Source organism: Dromiciops gliroides, chromosome 5 (assembly GCF_019393635.1).
Source record: "Dromiciops gliroides isolate mDroGli1 chromosome 5, mDroGli1.pri, whole genome shotgun sequence".
Classification (NCBI taxonomy): Eukaryota; Metazoa; Chordata; class Mammalia; order Microbiotheria; family Microbiotheriidae; genus Dromiciops; species Dromiciops gliroides.
The window spans coordinates 7,362,026-7,380,685 of NC_057865.1; the positions used below are offsets into that span (position 1 = coordinate 7,362,026).

An 18,660-nucleotide genomic window follows, 5' to 3' on the forward strand; every position below is an offset into this window, starting at 1 on the left:
ACTATGTGACGGGCACTATTGCTTTACAAATATTTTCTCATTTGATACTGACATAATGCTGAGAGGGAGGCATTATTTATTATTCCTGTTTTCAGGTTAGAAAACTTAGGTAAACAGAGGTTAAATGACTTTCCCAGGGTCACAATGCTAGTAAATGAGGTCACCTTTGAACTCAGGTTTTCTGACCCCATAATCAGAACTCTATTTACAATACCAGTTAGCTGTCTCTAAGTAAAGAAAGATATGAGCTGAGAAAAGATCATTAGGCCTGGTAATAAAGAGATCACTGAGGACCTTGCAGAGAGTAGTTTCAGTTGAGTGAGATCATAAGCAAAGAGTTGAGAACTGAGTGGGAGGTGAAAATGTGGAAGAAATTTGTATAGGCAGCTTTGCTTTGCTTTGATTTTTTAAGGAGTTTCATTGTGAAATTCAGGCAAATATAGGACAGTAGTTTGAAGGAATGGTAGGGTTAAGTATACACGTTGGTTGTTTTGGGTTTTGTTTGTTTTTGCAAGAGGGAAGTCTGTGCATATTGGTAGGCAGCAGAGAAGAAAGGAGCCAGTGTATAATAGGAGACTAGAAATCTTAAAGAAATTTATACCGGAATATTTAGAAAAGCAATATTTGTGGTAGGGAAGAATAGAGAATAAAGTAACTGCCCTTTGTTGTGGGAATGGATAATCAAATATGTTAGTAAAAGCCAACATTAGAGGTATGTGGAAAGAAGACAGGCCCACTGATACATTGGCAATGGAGCTATGAATTGGTCCAGTCACTCCATAACGCAAGTTGAAGTTATGTTAATAAAAAAATGTCTACATGCTTTGACCCCAAGAATATATCAAGAAGAAAATATCAAAAGAGGGAGAGGGAGAGGGAGAGGGAGAGGGAGAGGGAGAGGGAGAGGGAGAGGGAGAGGGAGAGGGAGAGGGAGAGGGAGAGGGAGAGGGAGAGGGAGAGGAGAGAGAGAGAGAGAGAGAGAGAGAGAGAGAGAGAGAGAGAGAGAGAGAGAGAGAAAGAGAGAGAGAGAGAGAGTGTTGGGGGGGAGGAAGAGAAAGAGAAAGAGAGAGGGAGGGAGAGGGAGAGAGAGAGGGAGAAAAGGAGAGGGAGGGAGGGAGAAAGGGAGGGAAGAGGTGAGGTCCTGGTCATAAATTTTAGCTTTAGTTTTAGTTTTGATTGGTTGTTTTTGTTTAGTGGATGTTGTAGAAAGAAATAGAAGCCAAATGAATCAGCATTGATTATAGAACATCTGAATAAAATGTGGCATACGTGATCGGGATAGTCAGTGTTGGAAGGGTTACAGAAAGAGAGGCACATTAATGCACCCACTATTGGTGTAGCTGTAAATTATTCCAATCATTCTAAAAAGCATCTAGAATTATGCTGAAAAAGTGACAAAAATGCCCATAGTCTTTGCCCAAGAAAGTCCAAAGCTGGGTACACATACCAAGGAGGACAAAGACAAAGAGAAAGGCCAATTATGCTGCATATTATTTATAGCATCACTTGTTATGGAATCAGAGAATGGAAAACAAAGCAGATGCCCCATTGATTAGAGAAGGGCTAAACAAATTGTGGCATGTGAAAGTAATGGGTCATTGCTGTGCCAAATGAAATAATGAATATGAAAGTCTCAAAGGAGCATGGGAATGTATTTCTTAACTGAGGTAGGGTCAAATAAGGAGAGTCAGGAAAAACAATACATACACACAATTATAACAATGAAAATGGAAATTTAAAAAATGAAGCTGTAGGATTATAATAACCAGGCTCATCCCTAGAGAATTGATGAGATCATGAACTTTCCCTCCACTTTGCACAGGTAGGAGAGAGGAGGAGGGAGGGTGGGAGGGGGAGGGAGAGAGAGAGAGAGAGACAGAGACAGCCAGAGACAGCCAGAGACAGAGACAGAGACAGAGACAGAGACAGAGACAGACAGCAACAGCGATCATTTTAAGCCACTGGTAATGTGTTTATTACTTTCCTAATCTACTTTTTCCCCTTTAAAAAAATTCTCAGTTTCAGAAAATGGTACGCTGGGTAGGGAAAGGATCTGAGCATATTCCCAAATGAAAGTGATACAAAAAATAAAATATATCAATAACAATTGGAAAAGCAAAAAATCATGAAGAAAGGAGACATATTTGAAGGGAAGCTTTTCTGGAATCATTAAGCTCATAGACAAAATGTGAGGAGTTTGTACTGGTAAGAAGGTCTACCCTCTTCATGGAAAGTGCTTCAAAGGAGAAAAGAATCAGGAAATAGTGTTCAGGGAATCCGAAGTATAGAACTATGAAGAGGGAACTCATGATGGGTGGCCTTATTTTTTTTTTCCCAGAGAACATTTGGCAAGGTCTTTTTATTGAGAGGGAGGAGGGAGTGAGTAGTGTAGGAGGACTGAGAAGAGAAAAGAAGGTTTGGAACAGATGCTGTGGGGAGTGTGTTAGGGAGTACATTAGGGAAGAGTAAAAGGTTTGGCATCCAGTAAGCAGGGCCCAGCTGGGTTTACATGACACATTTGTGGTGGACCCAGTCCCTGTGGCAAGAATCCCATGGCCCTGTTCAGAAACAGGTGAGTGAAAAAGCAAGAAGGTGGATAGTGGGAGTCAGCTGTGATTAGTGATTGGAAGACATGGGAAGGGAAGGAACAAGAAAGAGGGTCAAGAGACATGAGGTGCCAGAATAACTCCAGATTGACTCCATTTTATCAAAATGATCAGGATCTTGCAGGAAGAGAATGAGGTCAGATCAGGAATGATGCCATGCAGATGAAGAGATTAGTGGCTATGAGAATGGACAGTAATAGATTCAACCATACTGTTTCTACTTTTTTCTTTTTTGAGGTTTTCCTCATTTGTCCTGATTCTTCTTTCACAACATGAGTAATGCAGAAATATGTTTAATGTGATTGTATATGTATGCCCTATATCAGATTGCTTTCTGTCTTGGAGGAGGGGAGAGAGGAGAGAGTGAGAGAAAAATTTGGAACTAAAAATCTTATGAAAACAAACATCAAAAACTTTTTACATGTAACTGGAAATAATATAATGCTTTTATGATTAAATAAAAATAAATAAAACAAATGTTGACAACTAAAAATAAGTGAATGAATGGATAGATGAATGAGTGAATAAATAAACAAATAAATAAATAAATTGGGGGAAAATAAAGTAATAAGTAAACTTGCGAAAAAAGAAAGCCATGGTTTCATCATTAGAGGAAGGACCAGAAGGAGGGTTGAAGGAAGATGAAGAAAAGAAGGCTCAATGTAATTTAGAGTATTTGAATTGGACTTCATAAAATGACAGATTTCAGCTAGAAAAGAAGAAAAAAAGAGAGAAGGTTTTAGGTGAGGAGAACGGTGTGGCCAATGGCAGAAAACAATGGGGAGATACATGTCAAATACTGAGGGAGTTCGGAGGAGGAGGAAAACAATTCAGCCAAGCCAGAGGAAAGAATACAGGTAGGAGAGGATTATTAAATAAGGTTGAGCATATAGGCTAACACCAGCTTTGTAAAATCTCCAATACAGGCAAATGGGAATGAAATCTGACTTTGGAGTCAATGGGTAGCCAGTGAAGATTCTTGGAATAGACAACTAGATCTGTACCTTCTGATCTCTTCTTAAGATGATTTCCATATTTCTTTCCCATATCTCCTATTACTTTTTATGTAAAGTCATCATTTCCATACTTAAAACATTAAATACTTTAATACCTAAAACTCTTTAATACTTAAAAAACTATTTTATACTTAAATACTTAAACCTTTTAAAATACTTCGAGTCATCCTTCCTTCATCTCCCTTCTCCCCTCTGGTGCTTATGATGAAACCATAGGTTTCTTATTCCCTCTTCATTTAAGCTGGATTCTACATTCCTAGGTGTTTGTATTTGAGCTCTCAATTATATGAGGAACTCTCTGAGGGCAGGCTAAATGTTTGCATCCACCTTCCTACAACCAGCTCCTGGCTACCATGTTGTAGTCATTCTTAATGTTTTGTTTTTTTTCACTGAGTAAATATTTAACACTTAAAATACATTTCTTAATACCTAAAACATTAATCCTACAGCCATTACTATTTCAACAGTAACTTAGTAACTATTCAATAGTATCCTAGGTAACTATTTCAAAACCAAGGAGACCAGTTGTCTTTGAAAGAAACTCCTAAATGAAGAATCAAATGTTTCTTCCCTGCAGGCCATACATCTCCACCCCAGGGCTCGGCTGTACATATGTAGGGATCACTGTAGATAGTTTGCCTCCAAAGCTTCTCCTCTGCACAAGCACGTTTGAATATGTACAAGTTTTGACAACCATGACCCCCAACTGTGTGCAGGTATATCAACTTTTCCCACTACATTTTCACACAATCTGGCTCATGGAATTTTTAGGTGATCATATACCATCTCTAATGGGAATGAGGCAGTTCATCTCTGGCTCAGGATTTTTCTGGGGTGGTGATACCTTTTTTAATTAAAGGTTTCAACATTTGCCTTTAGAGGTTTTGACAAAGGAGACCATTTGCAACCTGCTAGACAGCAGGTCAGAATCAATCACACAAAACGGAGATAAGAGGAACTTACTTGGATGAAAAGGGATTAGTTCTTAACTGCCAAGTACTTCCAGCAAGTTGCCATCTCAAATCCTTAAGAATACTGCCTTTTGAGCACAGGCCCTGGAGTCAGGAGTACCTGAGTTCAAATCCGGCCTCAGACACTTAACACTTACTAGCTGTGTGACCCTGGGCAAGTCACTTAACCCCAATTGCCTATCTAAAAAAAAAAAAAAGAATACTGCCTTTTGGGGCAGTTAGGTGGTACAGTGGATAAAGCACTGGCCCTGGATTCAAGAGGACCTGACTTCAAATCCAGCCTCAGACACTTGACACTTAATACCTGTGTGACCCTGGGTAATTCACAACCCTCATTGTCCCGCCAAAAAATAAAATGAAATAAAATACTGCAAGCAAAGCTCTAATGGGATTGCATAGAGAAACCAGTAAAAGACTATATTTTCCTAAACAAAATCTATCAAATTGGTCCTCTCCTCTTCAATCCAATAGTTGTTGCCCCAGTTCAGGTCCTTCTTGCTTCTCACCTGGACTGGTATAAGAATATCTTGGTTCCTTGACATCTAGTCTTCAACCTCCTGAGAGTTTTCAAAATTGCAGAAGTTTAACCATTCATCTCTCTCATTCACAAGAATCAATAGCTCCCTAGTGTCACTAGTACAAAATGCATTCTCCTCAGTTTATCAGTGAAAGAAAGCCCTTCCCAGTCTGTCTCTCATCTCCCTTTTGAGCCTGGCAGTATGGGAAATCTCCTTCAAATACTCTTCATTCCACCCAGACTGGCTGTTCCCCAGTAGACCATGCTGCCTTCTTTTTTGCTACATCCATGTTTCTAAAAAGGCCATATACCCCTCCTCATTGTGATCTCCCCTCCCCTCTGCCTTAGGGAATCCTCTTTATTCCAGGCTCAGATCAGGAATAGTCTCTTCAGAGACCTTGTCTGATCCTCCCCATCAGAAGCTTTTCTCTTCCTATTTTCCTAGAGTGCTTTATCTCTCCATCACTTTTTGTTTTCTATCATACCCCACCTTCTATTATATTTAGCATTACAGCTCCCCACCCAACAGAATAGAGGCTCTTGGAGGGAAGGGACTGGAACATTTAAAAATAAATCTTTAGCTCCCCAATTCCAAATACAATGCCTCACACATAATAGGCACTCAATATTCAAATGAAAATTGTGTAAGAGATCCACAAATTCTGGCCAACAAATCAAAATTGATATGAGTTGGTAAAAACAATGAGGCAAAGACTAAAAGTTGGAAAAAATAGAAGCTGCTTCTCCATCAGCAACCACTGTATAGAAATCTCAGTCCTACAATCATGGCCATAAGGAATCCAAATAATGACTGTTCTGGAAATCAAGTGAGAAGACACACAGACCTTTGGCTCCTTTTCACTTGCAGAATTTATGGCTTTTTTATCTCATAAACTCCCAGCTTGAGAATTTGAAGGGACCTCAGAGGTCATCATACCCACTCCCTCATATTGAATTTAATCAATTTTTCTTGGCTTTCCAGGCTCTTCGTGCCTCACTCCCTTCTACACATTATGCAGTCCAGTGACACTGGCCTGCTCATGATGACTCACACATGGAACTCCAGCCCAAATGTTTGTGCATTTCCACCACCTCTTCCCCCTGCTTGGACTTATCTCCCTCCACATCTCATGGATTTCTTGTCTCAACCAAATTTCCACATTCTGCAAGAAGCCTTTCCCAAACCTCCTTCCTCCCTCTCCCACCCAGATTATTTCCAATTTGTCCTCTATATAACTATTTTTGGTACATACTTCTTCACATGTTGTTTCTACCATGAGACTGTTCCTTTTCTGTCCTGGCCCCAAAGTATGTACTTAATAAATGATTGTTGACTTGATTTGACAGATAAGGAAACTGAGGCCCAAAGATATGAAATAACTTGTCTGAGGTTATGGAGGAAGTTAAACACTTTCCTCAAAAAGGTAGTACTCCAGGGGCAACTAGGTGGCACAGTGGATAAAGCACAGGCCCTGGATTCAGGAGGACCTGAGTTGAAATCCGACCTCAGTCACTTAACACTTACAATCTGTGTGACCCTAGGCAAGTCACTTAACCCTAATTGCCTCACCAAAAAAACCCAAAAAGTAGTACTCTTCTTCTACAAGACTTGACCCCTTGGGGCAGCTAGCTGGTCTAGTGGATAAAGCACCAGCCTTGGATTCAGGAGGACCCGAGTTCAAATATGGCCTCAGACACTTGACACTTACTGTGTGACCCTGGGCAAGTCACTTAATCCTCATTTCCCAGCACAAAACCAAGAAAAAAAAACAACAACACTTAACCTTTGGAGGCATCTAGGTGGCCCAGCAGATAAAGCACCAGTCCTGAATTCAAGAGGACCTGAGCTCAAATATGGCCTCAGACACTTGACACTTACTAGTTGTGTGACCCTGGGCAAGTCACTTAAACTCCTCAATGTCCTGAAAAGAAAAAAGAAAAAAAAATTGACCCCAGCCCTTCTGAGTCTATTCTAGTTAGCATGATTTACATTGTTTTCTATTTAATAATTTTATATAGCTCAGAACAAAGACAAAATTGAATATGACTTCCCCTTTTCTTATAGACAATTATTCTTTCAGTTTCCCTGCCAACTTCACAACTGAAGGAACACAGTGATTTCCTTGTTGTGTCTGTGCCCGTCACAAATGTAGATCTCACCCTCTAGATACTACTTTGACACCGTTTAGAGAATCAATGGGCCCAAAGAACTTGTCACTTCCCTATGGCCAGCCTGGTAAGGAATCCTTCAGACCTTAGCTAGGTTGGTATTCAGGCAACTGATGAGTCCAACCCACAACCAAGTTTTCCAACTTGGAAGGGTCTGCCAGAGGAAGTTTCAGTCTGCTGGTTCGGCTTTGAGGACATAGGCTGGCTACCATGTCATGAATACTGAAATGATTTTAGGCATCCAGCCCCATTGTCATTTAGAAGGATGAGTCACCCCAGATATAATCTTGTGTAGTAGAAATGGTGACGGCCTTGAATTAGGAGACTTCTATTCTGAATTTGACCTTGCCATTAGCCAGCTATGAGACCTTTAGCCAATCATTCTGCTCTCTCATATTTGGTTTCCTCATTTAAAAAATGAGGAGATTTGACTCTATCAATTCCATGAAAAACTTTTAGTTAAAAATTATAATTCTAATTTATGAGAATGATAACAAAATAAGAAACAAACAAAAAAGCACCTTTTACAACTACAGAAAATCTAATGAATAACGTGGCAGGGTTTAAATCATTTCTTGTTTGTTGTTTGTCTTTCTTTCCTGAAGAGGACCATGACAGATGTCATGACTTGCAATGAATTGGATTTAAATGAGGAAGGGCTGTGCAGTCACCAGCCTCACTCTTTCCTACAGAGTCATATGGGTCTAGTGGCAAGATATATTATCAAGATGACTGGAGATGTCCCCAGATGTTTAAGGCAATTGGGTTTAAGTGACTTGCCCAGGGTCACATAGTGTCTGAGGTCAGATTTGTACTTATGTCTGCCCTATGTCAGGGCCAGGGATATATCTACTCTACGACGTAGCTGCCCCAAATGTCTTCTTATTCCCCTCATAAAGCACCCAATAAATGTGTACTCAGTTAATTGGTAACTTCTATAAATCTAGCATGTTTAGATGAAGTCTCTATATCAGTTTCATGTCTTATGGGATGTTAGATATTACTGGCAACCTTTTATATGCACAGAAAAAAGGTGGGATACTCCATGACCATGGCTTAACCAAAAGCTGAAAACTTTGTCAATGTAAGTTTTGGAAAATTAATTTTCTGTGCACAATCTGCTTGGATTCACATCATCAACCACAATATCTTGTTATTTCAGTGGAGATGTCTATGCCTTTCACCAAGGCAATGGAAAATAGTCTTCAGGAGTTGGTGTGACTATGCTATATAAAAAATGAATCTGAAGAGTTCAGAGAAGTATGGGGGAACTTCTATGAATATGTGACACTCACGTTACAGAAGAAGGGATATATGTATGATGGCAATATAATCAAAGTAGAAGAAAACCACAACAATGTTAAATTGGAATACTAGGTAATAAGTGCCAAGGAGAGATACTGTTCTTCCTTTCTTGCAGAGATGGGGATACATGGATGCAGAACCCTACATACACTGTTAGATTTGACTATTGTACTTGACTGACATGCTCACACTAAAAATTTAATAATCACCACTCACAAGTCAGTATGAACTGGCTCTTGCACATCCCATCCTGTAGACAACACTGCGGCACATTTTAAGGTTTCAGTTTGACAAAGCCATGGCCCATGGAGTGGAAGGAATAAGTCATAACTAAGTATAGCTTTAGCTTCCACCTTGACTAACATGGTTATAGATAGAATTGAGGGGGTGAAAGAGAGAACTCCAGCAGATCATGAGTGAACACAGAAATACGCCTGCATGTTATTGTGTAAATACCTCTGGGTAAATATTGCTGGCAAGTATTTTATCTCTGGCCATAAACTTGTGCCAGGAGGGCTGTCACTTAGCAATGAAATTCCATTTTTTTCCACATTACATATGAAGCCCAAGGTCACCCAGGTGATTATGAATCCTGATTCTCCTACTCTCTATATAACAATTATTCCTCAGTACTAAATATATTTGACACATTTCAGATGTTTAATCAGGGCAAAGAAATGTTTGGCCGTGGGTTCATCAACTTGGATCCTAAAAGAATTCAAGAGGAAAAAGTTCAATAAAAATGCAAGACATGAACAAGTATTTACTTTGGCTTTACTTTGATTTGGATTATTTTTCTATGTTCAAAATGTTTGTACTATTTACATGAGCTAAGATAAACCAGGGTAAGTAATTTTTTCAGCATCAATAATCTGAACCTTGGTAGTCTCTTAATTCCCAAATCAGAAATATGCCATTTAGACATCAATGCCAACCTTTTCTTTCACCAACCTTGGGGTAGCAAACTGATTGTCTTTGTAAGTCAAATGATCTTCTTAGATGTCTCTGAATGGATGACTTTAAAAAAATGGCTTTCTATGTTATAGGAAGGTAATTACTAGTGAGTCCTTTTTTATCCTTAGAAATCCCATGGGTACAGTGCTCCTGAGGCTCAGGTTATTTTTTCCATGGATTTTAAGAATTCTTTTACTTTGTCTACATTCTCTTAACTTTGTTGTTTGTTATCCCTCCATTTTCTAATATAGGCATGATAAAAGACAAAAATGGTAGTGACTTAATAGAAGTAGAAGTGATTAAAACAAAGTGGCAAGAGTATATGAAATAACAAAACAAGAAAGATCTTAACAACACCAAAAACTACTGTCATGTGGGTACTGATCTAAACTCAGAATTAAGCTAAGTGGGGCTTAGGGAGCATTGCTAATAATAAAGCTAGGTGATAGAAAGTGATGGAATTCCAACTGAGCTATTTTAAATCCAAAAAGATTATGCTGTTAAAGTGATGCACTCTACATGCCAACAAATTTGGAAAACCCAACAGTGGCTCCTGGGTTGAAAAAAAAAGTTTGTGTCCCAACCCTAAAGAAATGCAATGACAAGGAATGTTCAAGTTACTGAAAAATTGCACTCAATTCATATGCCAGTAAGATTATGCTCACGATTCTCCAAGCTATGTTTCTAATATATATGGACTGAATAGTTTTGCTGCCTGGTTAATTAGCAAATTGGCTTGGAGTTATCTACAGACAAGAGAACAGGCCAGGTGAGTGAAGAACCTGACCCTCCTTAAATCATATCATGTTAGACCCCCCTGAAGCTTGGGACAGTATATCCTGGAAGTGGTGCCCCACTTTAAGATGGAGTTAAAAGTCAAGCAAAAGACAGGCAAGATGAGCAGAAGAGAAAGAAGCAGACCATAAAAGTTTCTTTAGAGACAAGGAAGATCATAACTAAGGCCTCCTACATCCAAAGCTTCCAAGAAAAATATGAATGGGTCTCAGGCCATAGAAGTGCTCTAAAAGGACTTTGAAGATAAAGTAAGAGAAGTAGAAGGAAAAGTATGAGAGGCAGAGGAAAAAATGGAAAGAGAAATGAGAGTGATGAAGGAGGATCATGAAAGAAAAGCCTAATTAGCCAAATGGGAAAGGAGGTACAAAAGCTCTCTGAAGAAAGTCATTGCTTAAAAATTAGGATTGAGCAAATAGAAGCAAGTGACTTTATGAGGAATCTATTATATATGGACTGAGAATTATCAAAAGAGCAACCTGGTTTTCAAAGAAGCAGAGGAACTAGAACCAAAATTGCCAAGATTTACTGAATATTGGAGAAAACTGGGAAGTTCCAGGAAAACAACAACAAAAAGCCAAAACATCTACTTATGCTTCTTTGTCTACATTAAAGCTTTTGACTTTGTGGATCACAACAAAATGGGCCTAGCCCTTCAAGAGATGGGAATACCAGTTCATCTTACTTGTTCAAGAAGCAGGTCAAGAAGCAAAAATTAGACCTGAACGCAGAACAACTGATTGGAAAAGGGGTACAAGAAGGTTGTATATGATCACCTTATTTAACTGATATGCAAAGTACATAATGTAAAATGCCAGGCTGGATAAATCAAAAGTTGGAATTAAGGTCACCAGGAGAAATATTGACAATCTCAGATATGCAAATGATAACACTGACAGCAGAAAGGGTAGAAGAATTAAGAAGCCTCTTGATGGGGGTAAAACAGGAGAGTGTAAACATTGGCATGAAATTTAACACAAGAAAACTAAGATCTTGGCAACTGGTCCTATCACTTCCTGGCAAATAGAGGGAGAAGAAATGGAAGCAGTATCGAATTTTCTTTTCTTGGACTCCAAGATAACTGCAGACTGTGACTGCAGATTCCAGTCCATGGAAATGGGAAGATGTGTTCTCCTAAAAAGGAAAGCTATGGCAAATCAAGAGAGCATACTAAAAACCAGGGATATCACCTTGCCAACAAAGGTCCATGGAGTCGAAGCTATGGTTTTTCCTGTAATAATGTACGACTGAAAGTTGTATTCAAAGACATGCTAAAACCTACAGTATCTGCTTTCAAATTGTGGTGAAGAATTTGAAGATTCCTTTGGACAGCAAGAAGATCAAAACAGTTAATAGTTAAATAAATCAATTCAGGCTATTTACTGGAAGGTCAAATCCTGAAGACAAAGCCTAAATACTTTACCCACATACTGAGAAGATGAGACTCACTGTAAACGCCCCTGATGTTGGGAAAGACTGTAGGAAAAAAGGAAAAGGAGATGTCAGAGTGTGAGATGGATAGTGTCATGAAAACAACAAACATGAACTGGAGAGACTTTGAGAGTTAGTGTACGATAGAAAGGCCTTGTTTGTAATGGTCCATGGGGTCATGAAGAGTCGGATATGACTGAACAACAACAACAACAATCTTTAAAATATTTGCCCACTTTTTGGATAAAATGCAAAAAGAAGGAACAATGAGAAGATATGAATGAGGGAAACAAGTTGGAGAAGGGAAAAGAAATAAAGGTGGAACTAGCAGTCATGAGATAAGGGAGCTTTCACTGGGGTGGGAGTGGAGAGAAGACATCACAGAAAACAACCATTGAAAAGTCAGATCCTTAAGGGCAAGAAATGTTTCATTTTTGTTTTAGGTTTCCAGTGGTCCACATTAAGTAAATGCTTGGTGAAGCCCATACAAGACAAGGGAGGCCTTGGCTAAGTCAAGAACAGGCTGGCTTTTTACATGATAATTCTGAAATTTAAGAATGACAACATTAACTCCAAAACATACATAGAACAGAAGTCTTTTTGAGGGGGTCGAGGCTCTTCAATATGCTTTTACCCTTCCATGAGCCCACACTTTCCCCAAATTAAGATTTCCAAGCGAACCTTTCTTCAAAATAAATCCAGCATATGGTTGGGTTGGAATCCCCACAGGGATCTAATTAAGATGTACACTTGAATGCTGAAGCTCGTTCTTTTGGAAACCTTGAGAAATAGGGTTTTCCGAATGGACAATATTAAAATGAGAAATGCAAACACTACAGGACTAGGAGGAAAAAGAAATTCCTGTACATACAATATAATAATTCTAGTACAAATAGCATATTAGGCAGATAAAAACTTGTTGTGACAGGTAACACATTACAATTTTAGCTTTGTTAACAGTCCACGCTCAGCAAATAAACACTGACTTTTCAGAATGACAATTTCAAGTCTTTAGCCTCCCAAACCCAACTGCTTTTCAATTGTTTGAACTTTTCTTCCCAAAGTTTGAGGTGCTTCCAAAAGCAATTTTCTTTATGAAGTCATTCATGCTATAGGTGAATATATTTGTTGTGTGTGACATGAAAGCAAGCTAAACCAGCTCTCATCCCATCAGAAGTATGTTTTCTGTTCCTTTTCAGTGCCTTGCCATTGTCATTAGATATAATCTGTACAGCCACAAGAATAGGCTTTAGAGAACAAGCCATCCAAATTGCTCATTTTTCAGGAGAGTTAAGAGAACCAATATCCCATAATCTTTCTAAGACTCAGTTGACTTATCTGAAAAAATGGGGATAATACCTGCCTTACCTGATTGTTGTAAAGATCAAATGAGATAATATATGTAAAGTACTTCTCAAGACTTAAAGTACTCTCTAAATGTGATTTCTCATTTGTACCACCATTTTTGTTTTATGGAGGGGTGAGGGAGGTAGTTCTGATAGCCTAAAATTGATTCAGATATTGACACTACTGTAGAGGAGGGCTGATCATGCTGGATAGACATCAGTGAGTCCACAAAAGCACTTACTCTTCCAACCAAATGACTAAGCAACCTTAGTTAGGATTCTGGTCAACTCTATCTATCTATCTATTCATTCATTTATTTATTTTTGCAGGGCAATGAGGGTTAAGTGACTTCCCCAGGGTTACACAGCTAGTAGGTATCAAGTGTTTGAGACCAGATTTGAACTCAGGTCCTCCTGAATCCAGTGCCAGTGCTTTATCCACCGTACTACCTAGTTGCCTCAATTTTGGTCAACTTAAAGGCTCATTCCATGGGGAAAACTTCTTGGTTATGGTAGACTTCTTAAAAAAACTGACTGGAAACATCCCTAATCATGTGTCCCAACCATCTTTGCACTACCCCAGCTCTTTGCATCATATAAACTGGGAGACTTTATTTGGACAATATTTTAGTTAAACTGGAAGCATTTTCCTAAACCTTATTCAAACTTTTGTCCAAGTACTATATCATGGAAAAGACTGCTATCATTGACCTAAAGGTGACCTTTGATGGAGAATTTTGAGTTTTCAGCATTCATTATGCTACTCAGTGCTCAATGACAGTGGAATGGCTATTTCTTTAATAGCACAAGACTTGTCTCAGCAGTGTTCATTCAAACTTATCTAAGTACTTGTAAGACAAACACAAAGATTTGGGGATGTCTCTCTAACTCCATCTACTCTTTGCCCATTTTTTTTTTGCGGGGGGGGGGGTGTTGGGAACGCATTGATTTTTTTTTAGCTAGAGAGTTTGTAGGAAATAAAAGGTGCTTTCTTCCATTATAACTGATATCAACAAAACCATGGAAATATAGGATCGACAACACAATTGGGTTTGCTGGGTCTTACCATGCTGATCAATTCTAATGAATGATTTTCTTTCGTTAAAAAGAAAGTCAACTATTGTAAGCATTTATTGGGAGTCATCTGACTTTAACTTTTTAGCTTCAACTCAAAAGGACCTGAGGACAACAACAAAAAATGAAATAGACATTAAAGAACTAGCACAGCACCTTGTATGTATTGAGTATTTCATAAACCTTTTTTTGAGTATAACTGAACAATTTTCTTCTGGCCACATCAGCAAAGCCACTACCAGCCAAGATGGTCCCCAGACCATGCATCTGAATGAAACCCACCTTAGACTGGAAGAAAAAAACACAGCTAGGAATCTCTTTCCAATTCATGATAAGAAAATGAGACAAAAAATCAAGGAGAGTAGTTCACTTGAGCAGGCAGGGAATTAGTTACTCTAGTGGCTCACAGATGGGTGTTAATAACAATATGCACCTGGTGGCTTCTTATTTTAGCTAATTCTTCTTGCTAATTATTGTGTGACTCCAAGTCTTGCAACTGCAATTGCTGAAGAATTGAAATTGAAAGGGCAAAGGAGAAGCTCATTGCAGATGGGAATAGGATGCTATGCATTATAGAGAACTGGTTAAAAAAAAAAAAAGATGTCACTTATTTAAGAAATAGTAAGAAGACCAGTGTCCGTGGATCACAGAGGTCATAGAAGAGAGTAATATATAAGAAGGCTGTAAATATAGGAATATTTCCTATAGGGATAGAATATAAGCATTCTATTAGGAATATGGATAGGGATAATATAATAAGAATATTGATCTGAAAGTGATGGGGAGGCTGGTGTGAAATGGTCAGAGATGACCTTTAGGAAGTTAATTTTTATAGCTGAATGGAGGATGGGATGGTTTTGGGAAAAGGCTTAAGGGGAAAAAGAGACTAACCAAAAGCCAATAGCAATAATCCAGTTGTGAGACTCTAAGAGACTGAAGCAAGGTGCAGACAGTGTCAGGAAAGAGAAGATGTTACCAAAGTAAAATAAACAAGAATTAGCAACTGATTGGAGATGGGAAGTGAAAATGAAGAATCAAGACAAAGCTGACACCTCAGTTGAGAGTGTGGGGGACTTAGGGGTTGATGACACCTTTGACAAAAATAGGCATATGAATAAAAAAGAAAAGCTTAAAAGGAAAGCTAATGAACTCAATTTTGGACAAATTGACTTTAAGATTCATGCAGAACACCCACTTGACAATATCTCATAGGCAGTTGGAGATGTGAGAATAGAGGTTTAGAAGTGAGTCTAGGACTGAACTTGAGAATCCTCTGCAATGAATCAAACAAAAGTTGAATCCTATCAGTAGAGAACAAACTTTAAAACTTGAAAAGAATTTTATTGTCAGTTTGTCAAAGAAGAGAGTCAGAAAAAGGTTCGGCTCCCTTTTGAGACTCTCTGGAGTTTAGAATATATAGAGTTCAAGAAATGTTTGTAATGCTAGTTGCCTGGTAGTTAAAAAGAGCAGGTAGGGGGCAGCTAGGTGGCCAAGTGGATAAAGCACTGGTGCTGGATTCAGGAGTACCTGAGTTCAAAAAATTCCCACCTCAAACACTTGACACTTACTAGCTGTGTGACCTTGGGCAAGTCACTTAACCCCCAACCCCCCCCCCCAAAAAAAAGCAGGTAGTTTATAAGTAAGGTTGTTTAAAACACCAAAAATAATCCATTTTCTGTTTAAGATGTATTATCAGCAAATAAAGATAAACATTCAATATAATTTGGGACAAAACCAAGACACAAGCTTTGGGTGGACCCAAAGCAAAACTTGATCAGACCGTAAATTAGCACTGCGTGAGATCTCCATCTCTTCCTTAAAGTGTTCTCCTGCTTTTGTGCAGCATTTCTACAATCTATGGGAACTCATGAGATTAATGAAATTGTATAGAGGGAAAAGAAAAAAAGGGTGCAGGACAGAATGCTTTGGTATACTTAGCAGGCATTACTTGGTCAGCAAAGGAGGTTAAGAGGAAACATTCAGGCTCATAGGAGGAGAATCAGGATAGAGTGGTGTCATGGAAATCTATAGGAAATAGAGTATTACAGGGAAAAGGGTAACCAATGTGAAGTTGAAAAAAATAAAGGTTGAGAAAAAGGCATTAGATGCAACAGTGAAAAGATCACTGGTAATTCTTAAGAGAATAGTTTCCGTTTTTAGCTGTGGTGGGACAACCAGGGAAAAAGGAGAGCTGTGGGTATGAACATGGATTCAAAAAGAGAAAGGGTGACTTCTCCTGGATGACTGATCAGATTGAAACATAGAAATAAAAAAAAATCCCTCATCAATTAACTCAATGAGTTTTATTCATGGAGAAATGACCTTATAAGAATTGTGTTCTGTATAAATTAAAATGTCCATAATCAAGAGCTCAACCTCATAAGTTCCATTCCAAATATAGCCTTAATCATGAGAAGTATTAATAGGAACAAAAAGCTTTTTTGCTAATATTTCTAGTTACATGAAAACTATTTGTAAAACTCTGTTGGTCCAACAGTTTCATTTAGCCCTAGAATAAAGATGAGGCTTAATTTACCATTAGTGGATACTCATGATTGATTAAACTTTGGAAAGAAAGTACTTTTGGTGCTATACACTACAGTGATAGGAATATTTGAGAAAATTCTCTTAAGAAAAGTATAGGTAAAAAACAAACAAAACCAAAGCCAAACCAAACTGAGGCTTATAAACATTTACGTGCCTGCTATCAGCAGGGCCCTGAACTTTGTGTTGCAGGGGGAAAAAAGATGGGAAATGGGACACAGTTCCTCCTTTCAGGGAGAATTTATTCTATTGAGCATTAAACACAATGCAAATATAGCATGAAACTCAAGGGGGTTACAGGGTAAATGGGAAAATGTAAGAATCCAGTAGGGAGTGGGAAAAGCATGCATTTATTTGTAGACAAAGAATGCAACCAGTAGAAAAGTAAGCATGTAGAAAAGTCAAAGAGGAGGGGAATGATTAATAAAGCAAGATTTTGGAGCAGATGAAATTTGTGAAGAAACATGGCAATCCATTAACAAGTCATTACTAAGGCTCTGGATCATGCTAAACACTGTTCCAAGTCCTGATGACAACCTTATCCTGAAAATGGATGGAAGAAGATGAGAGTAGATCGATGGAGATAGGTTTTGAAGTACGGAAAAGAAATGATGAGGGTGCTTAAGACGGAATCAAGTCAATCAGTCAAGAGGTATTTCTTTTGCATTTATTATGTGTCAAACATTGTGCTAAAATTTTTGGATACACAGAAGGGAAAAACAATCAAATGACAACAATAACAAAAACAGTTTCTGCTGGGAAGGAGCTCAGTTTATCAAAGAAGACCCCATACAAACAACTATGAATAAACAATATGCACAGGTTGGTTTCATCCATTTGCCAAGAGACAATTTTTAGACTAGCTAAACCCTTGTGCCTATGTATCTGTACAAACAACATTCACATGCTCACATACTTTTCTGCATTAAAAGGGATCATCTGCTGTTGGGAAAAGCTTTCAAGGAACAGGTCCATATAATTGGTAGAAGAAATCACATTTTTCTAGATTGCTTTCTCTACTGATTATTCACTGGCAGCATGGATAGCACCAAAGGGAGTGATCTTATCCAATGGAACATGTAGCTAGCTTTGCCATGACCCTGCTCTACTTTGTTCCCTTTTCTTTAAGGACAAGATTGTCCTGTACTGAATCGGTCCCAAACAGTGGCCTTTGCTTTGAATCTGCCAAAGTCGGTTTTGGCCTCAATTTTTGAAGACCTCTAATTTCTCTTCCTGCCACACAGACCAAAGCATTTCTAATAACAAAAGCTCTTACTGGACTCATTTCTGAACTTCATTGCCTCATCAGAATGAAAAGTCCCTTATTCATTTATTTTGCTGTGCTCCACAATCTTCCAAATTCTTTGAGAAATCCAACATAAATCTATTCTCTAGCTCAGCTGACAACATCTAAAAATTATAACACCCTCTCTCAGGAACTAAAATAACTACCAAACATCAGCTTGTCTTTGTCTTCCCAATGCCTAGCACAGTGTTTAGCATGTTTTATTATTGTTGTAGTTGCTGTGATTTTTAAAATCATCATTGTCATGGGCACATGTGCTAATTGTGGTCCATAATGCACAGGGAGGAAATTGTCCTTTTGGGGGGAATGACTTGGATTCTTACAAATTTGATTTAGTTCTTGATATATTTTAGAAATGAGGCCTTTATCAGAAGTACTGGATATAAAAATTGTTTCCCAGTTTTCTGGCTCCCTTCTAATTTTGGATGCATTGCTTCTGTTTGTTCAAAAACTTTTTAAATTTAATGTAATAAAAAATCATCCATTTTGCATTTCATAATATTCTCTATCTCTTGTTTGGTCATAAACTGTTCTCCTTTCCAAAGATCTGAGAGGTAAAGTGTTCCTTCCTCCCCTAATTTACCTATGGTATCACCTTTTATGTGTAAATCATGTACCCATCTTGACCT

The 18,660-nt window shown here is 38.3% G+C and overlaps 1 protein-coding gene across 6 annotated transcripts in view; it reads right to left on the minus strand.

Moving 5' to 3' along the window:
- Positions 1 to 18,660, minus strand: part of DGKB (diacylglycerol kinase beta) — a 692,138-nt gene that overhangs the window by 629,068 nt on the left and 44,410 nt on the right. The window contains exon 2 of one of the 6 annotated variants that reach the window (XM_043968089.1): positions 11,780 to 11,806. The exons of the other annotated variants lie outside the window; for them this stretch is intronic. The gene's annotated coding sequence lies outside the window, so the exon portion shown is untranslated. The remainder of the gene's footprint in view (positions 1 to 11,779; positions 11,807 to 18,660) is intronic. 6 annotated transcript variants of the gene reach the window in all.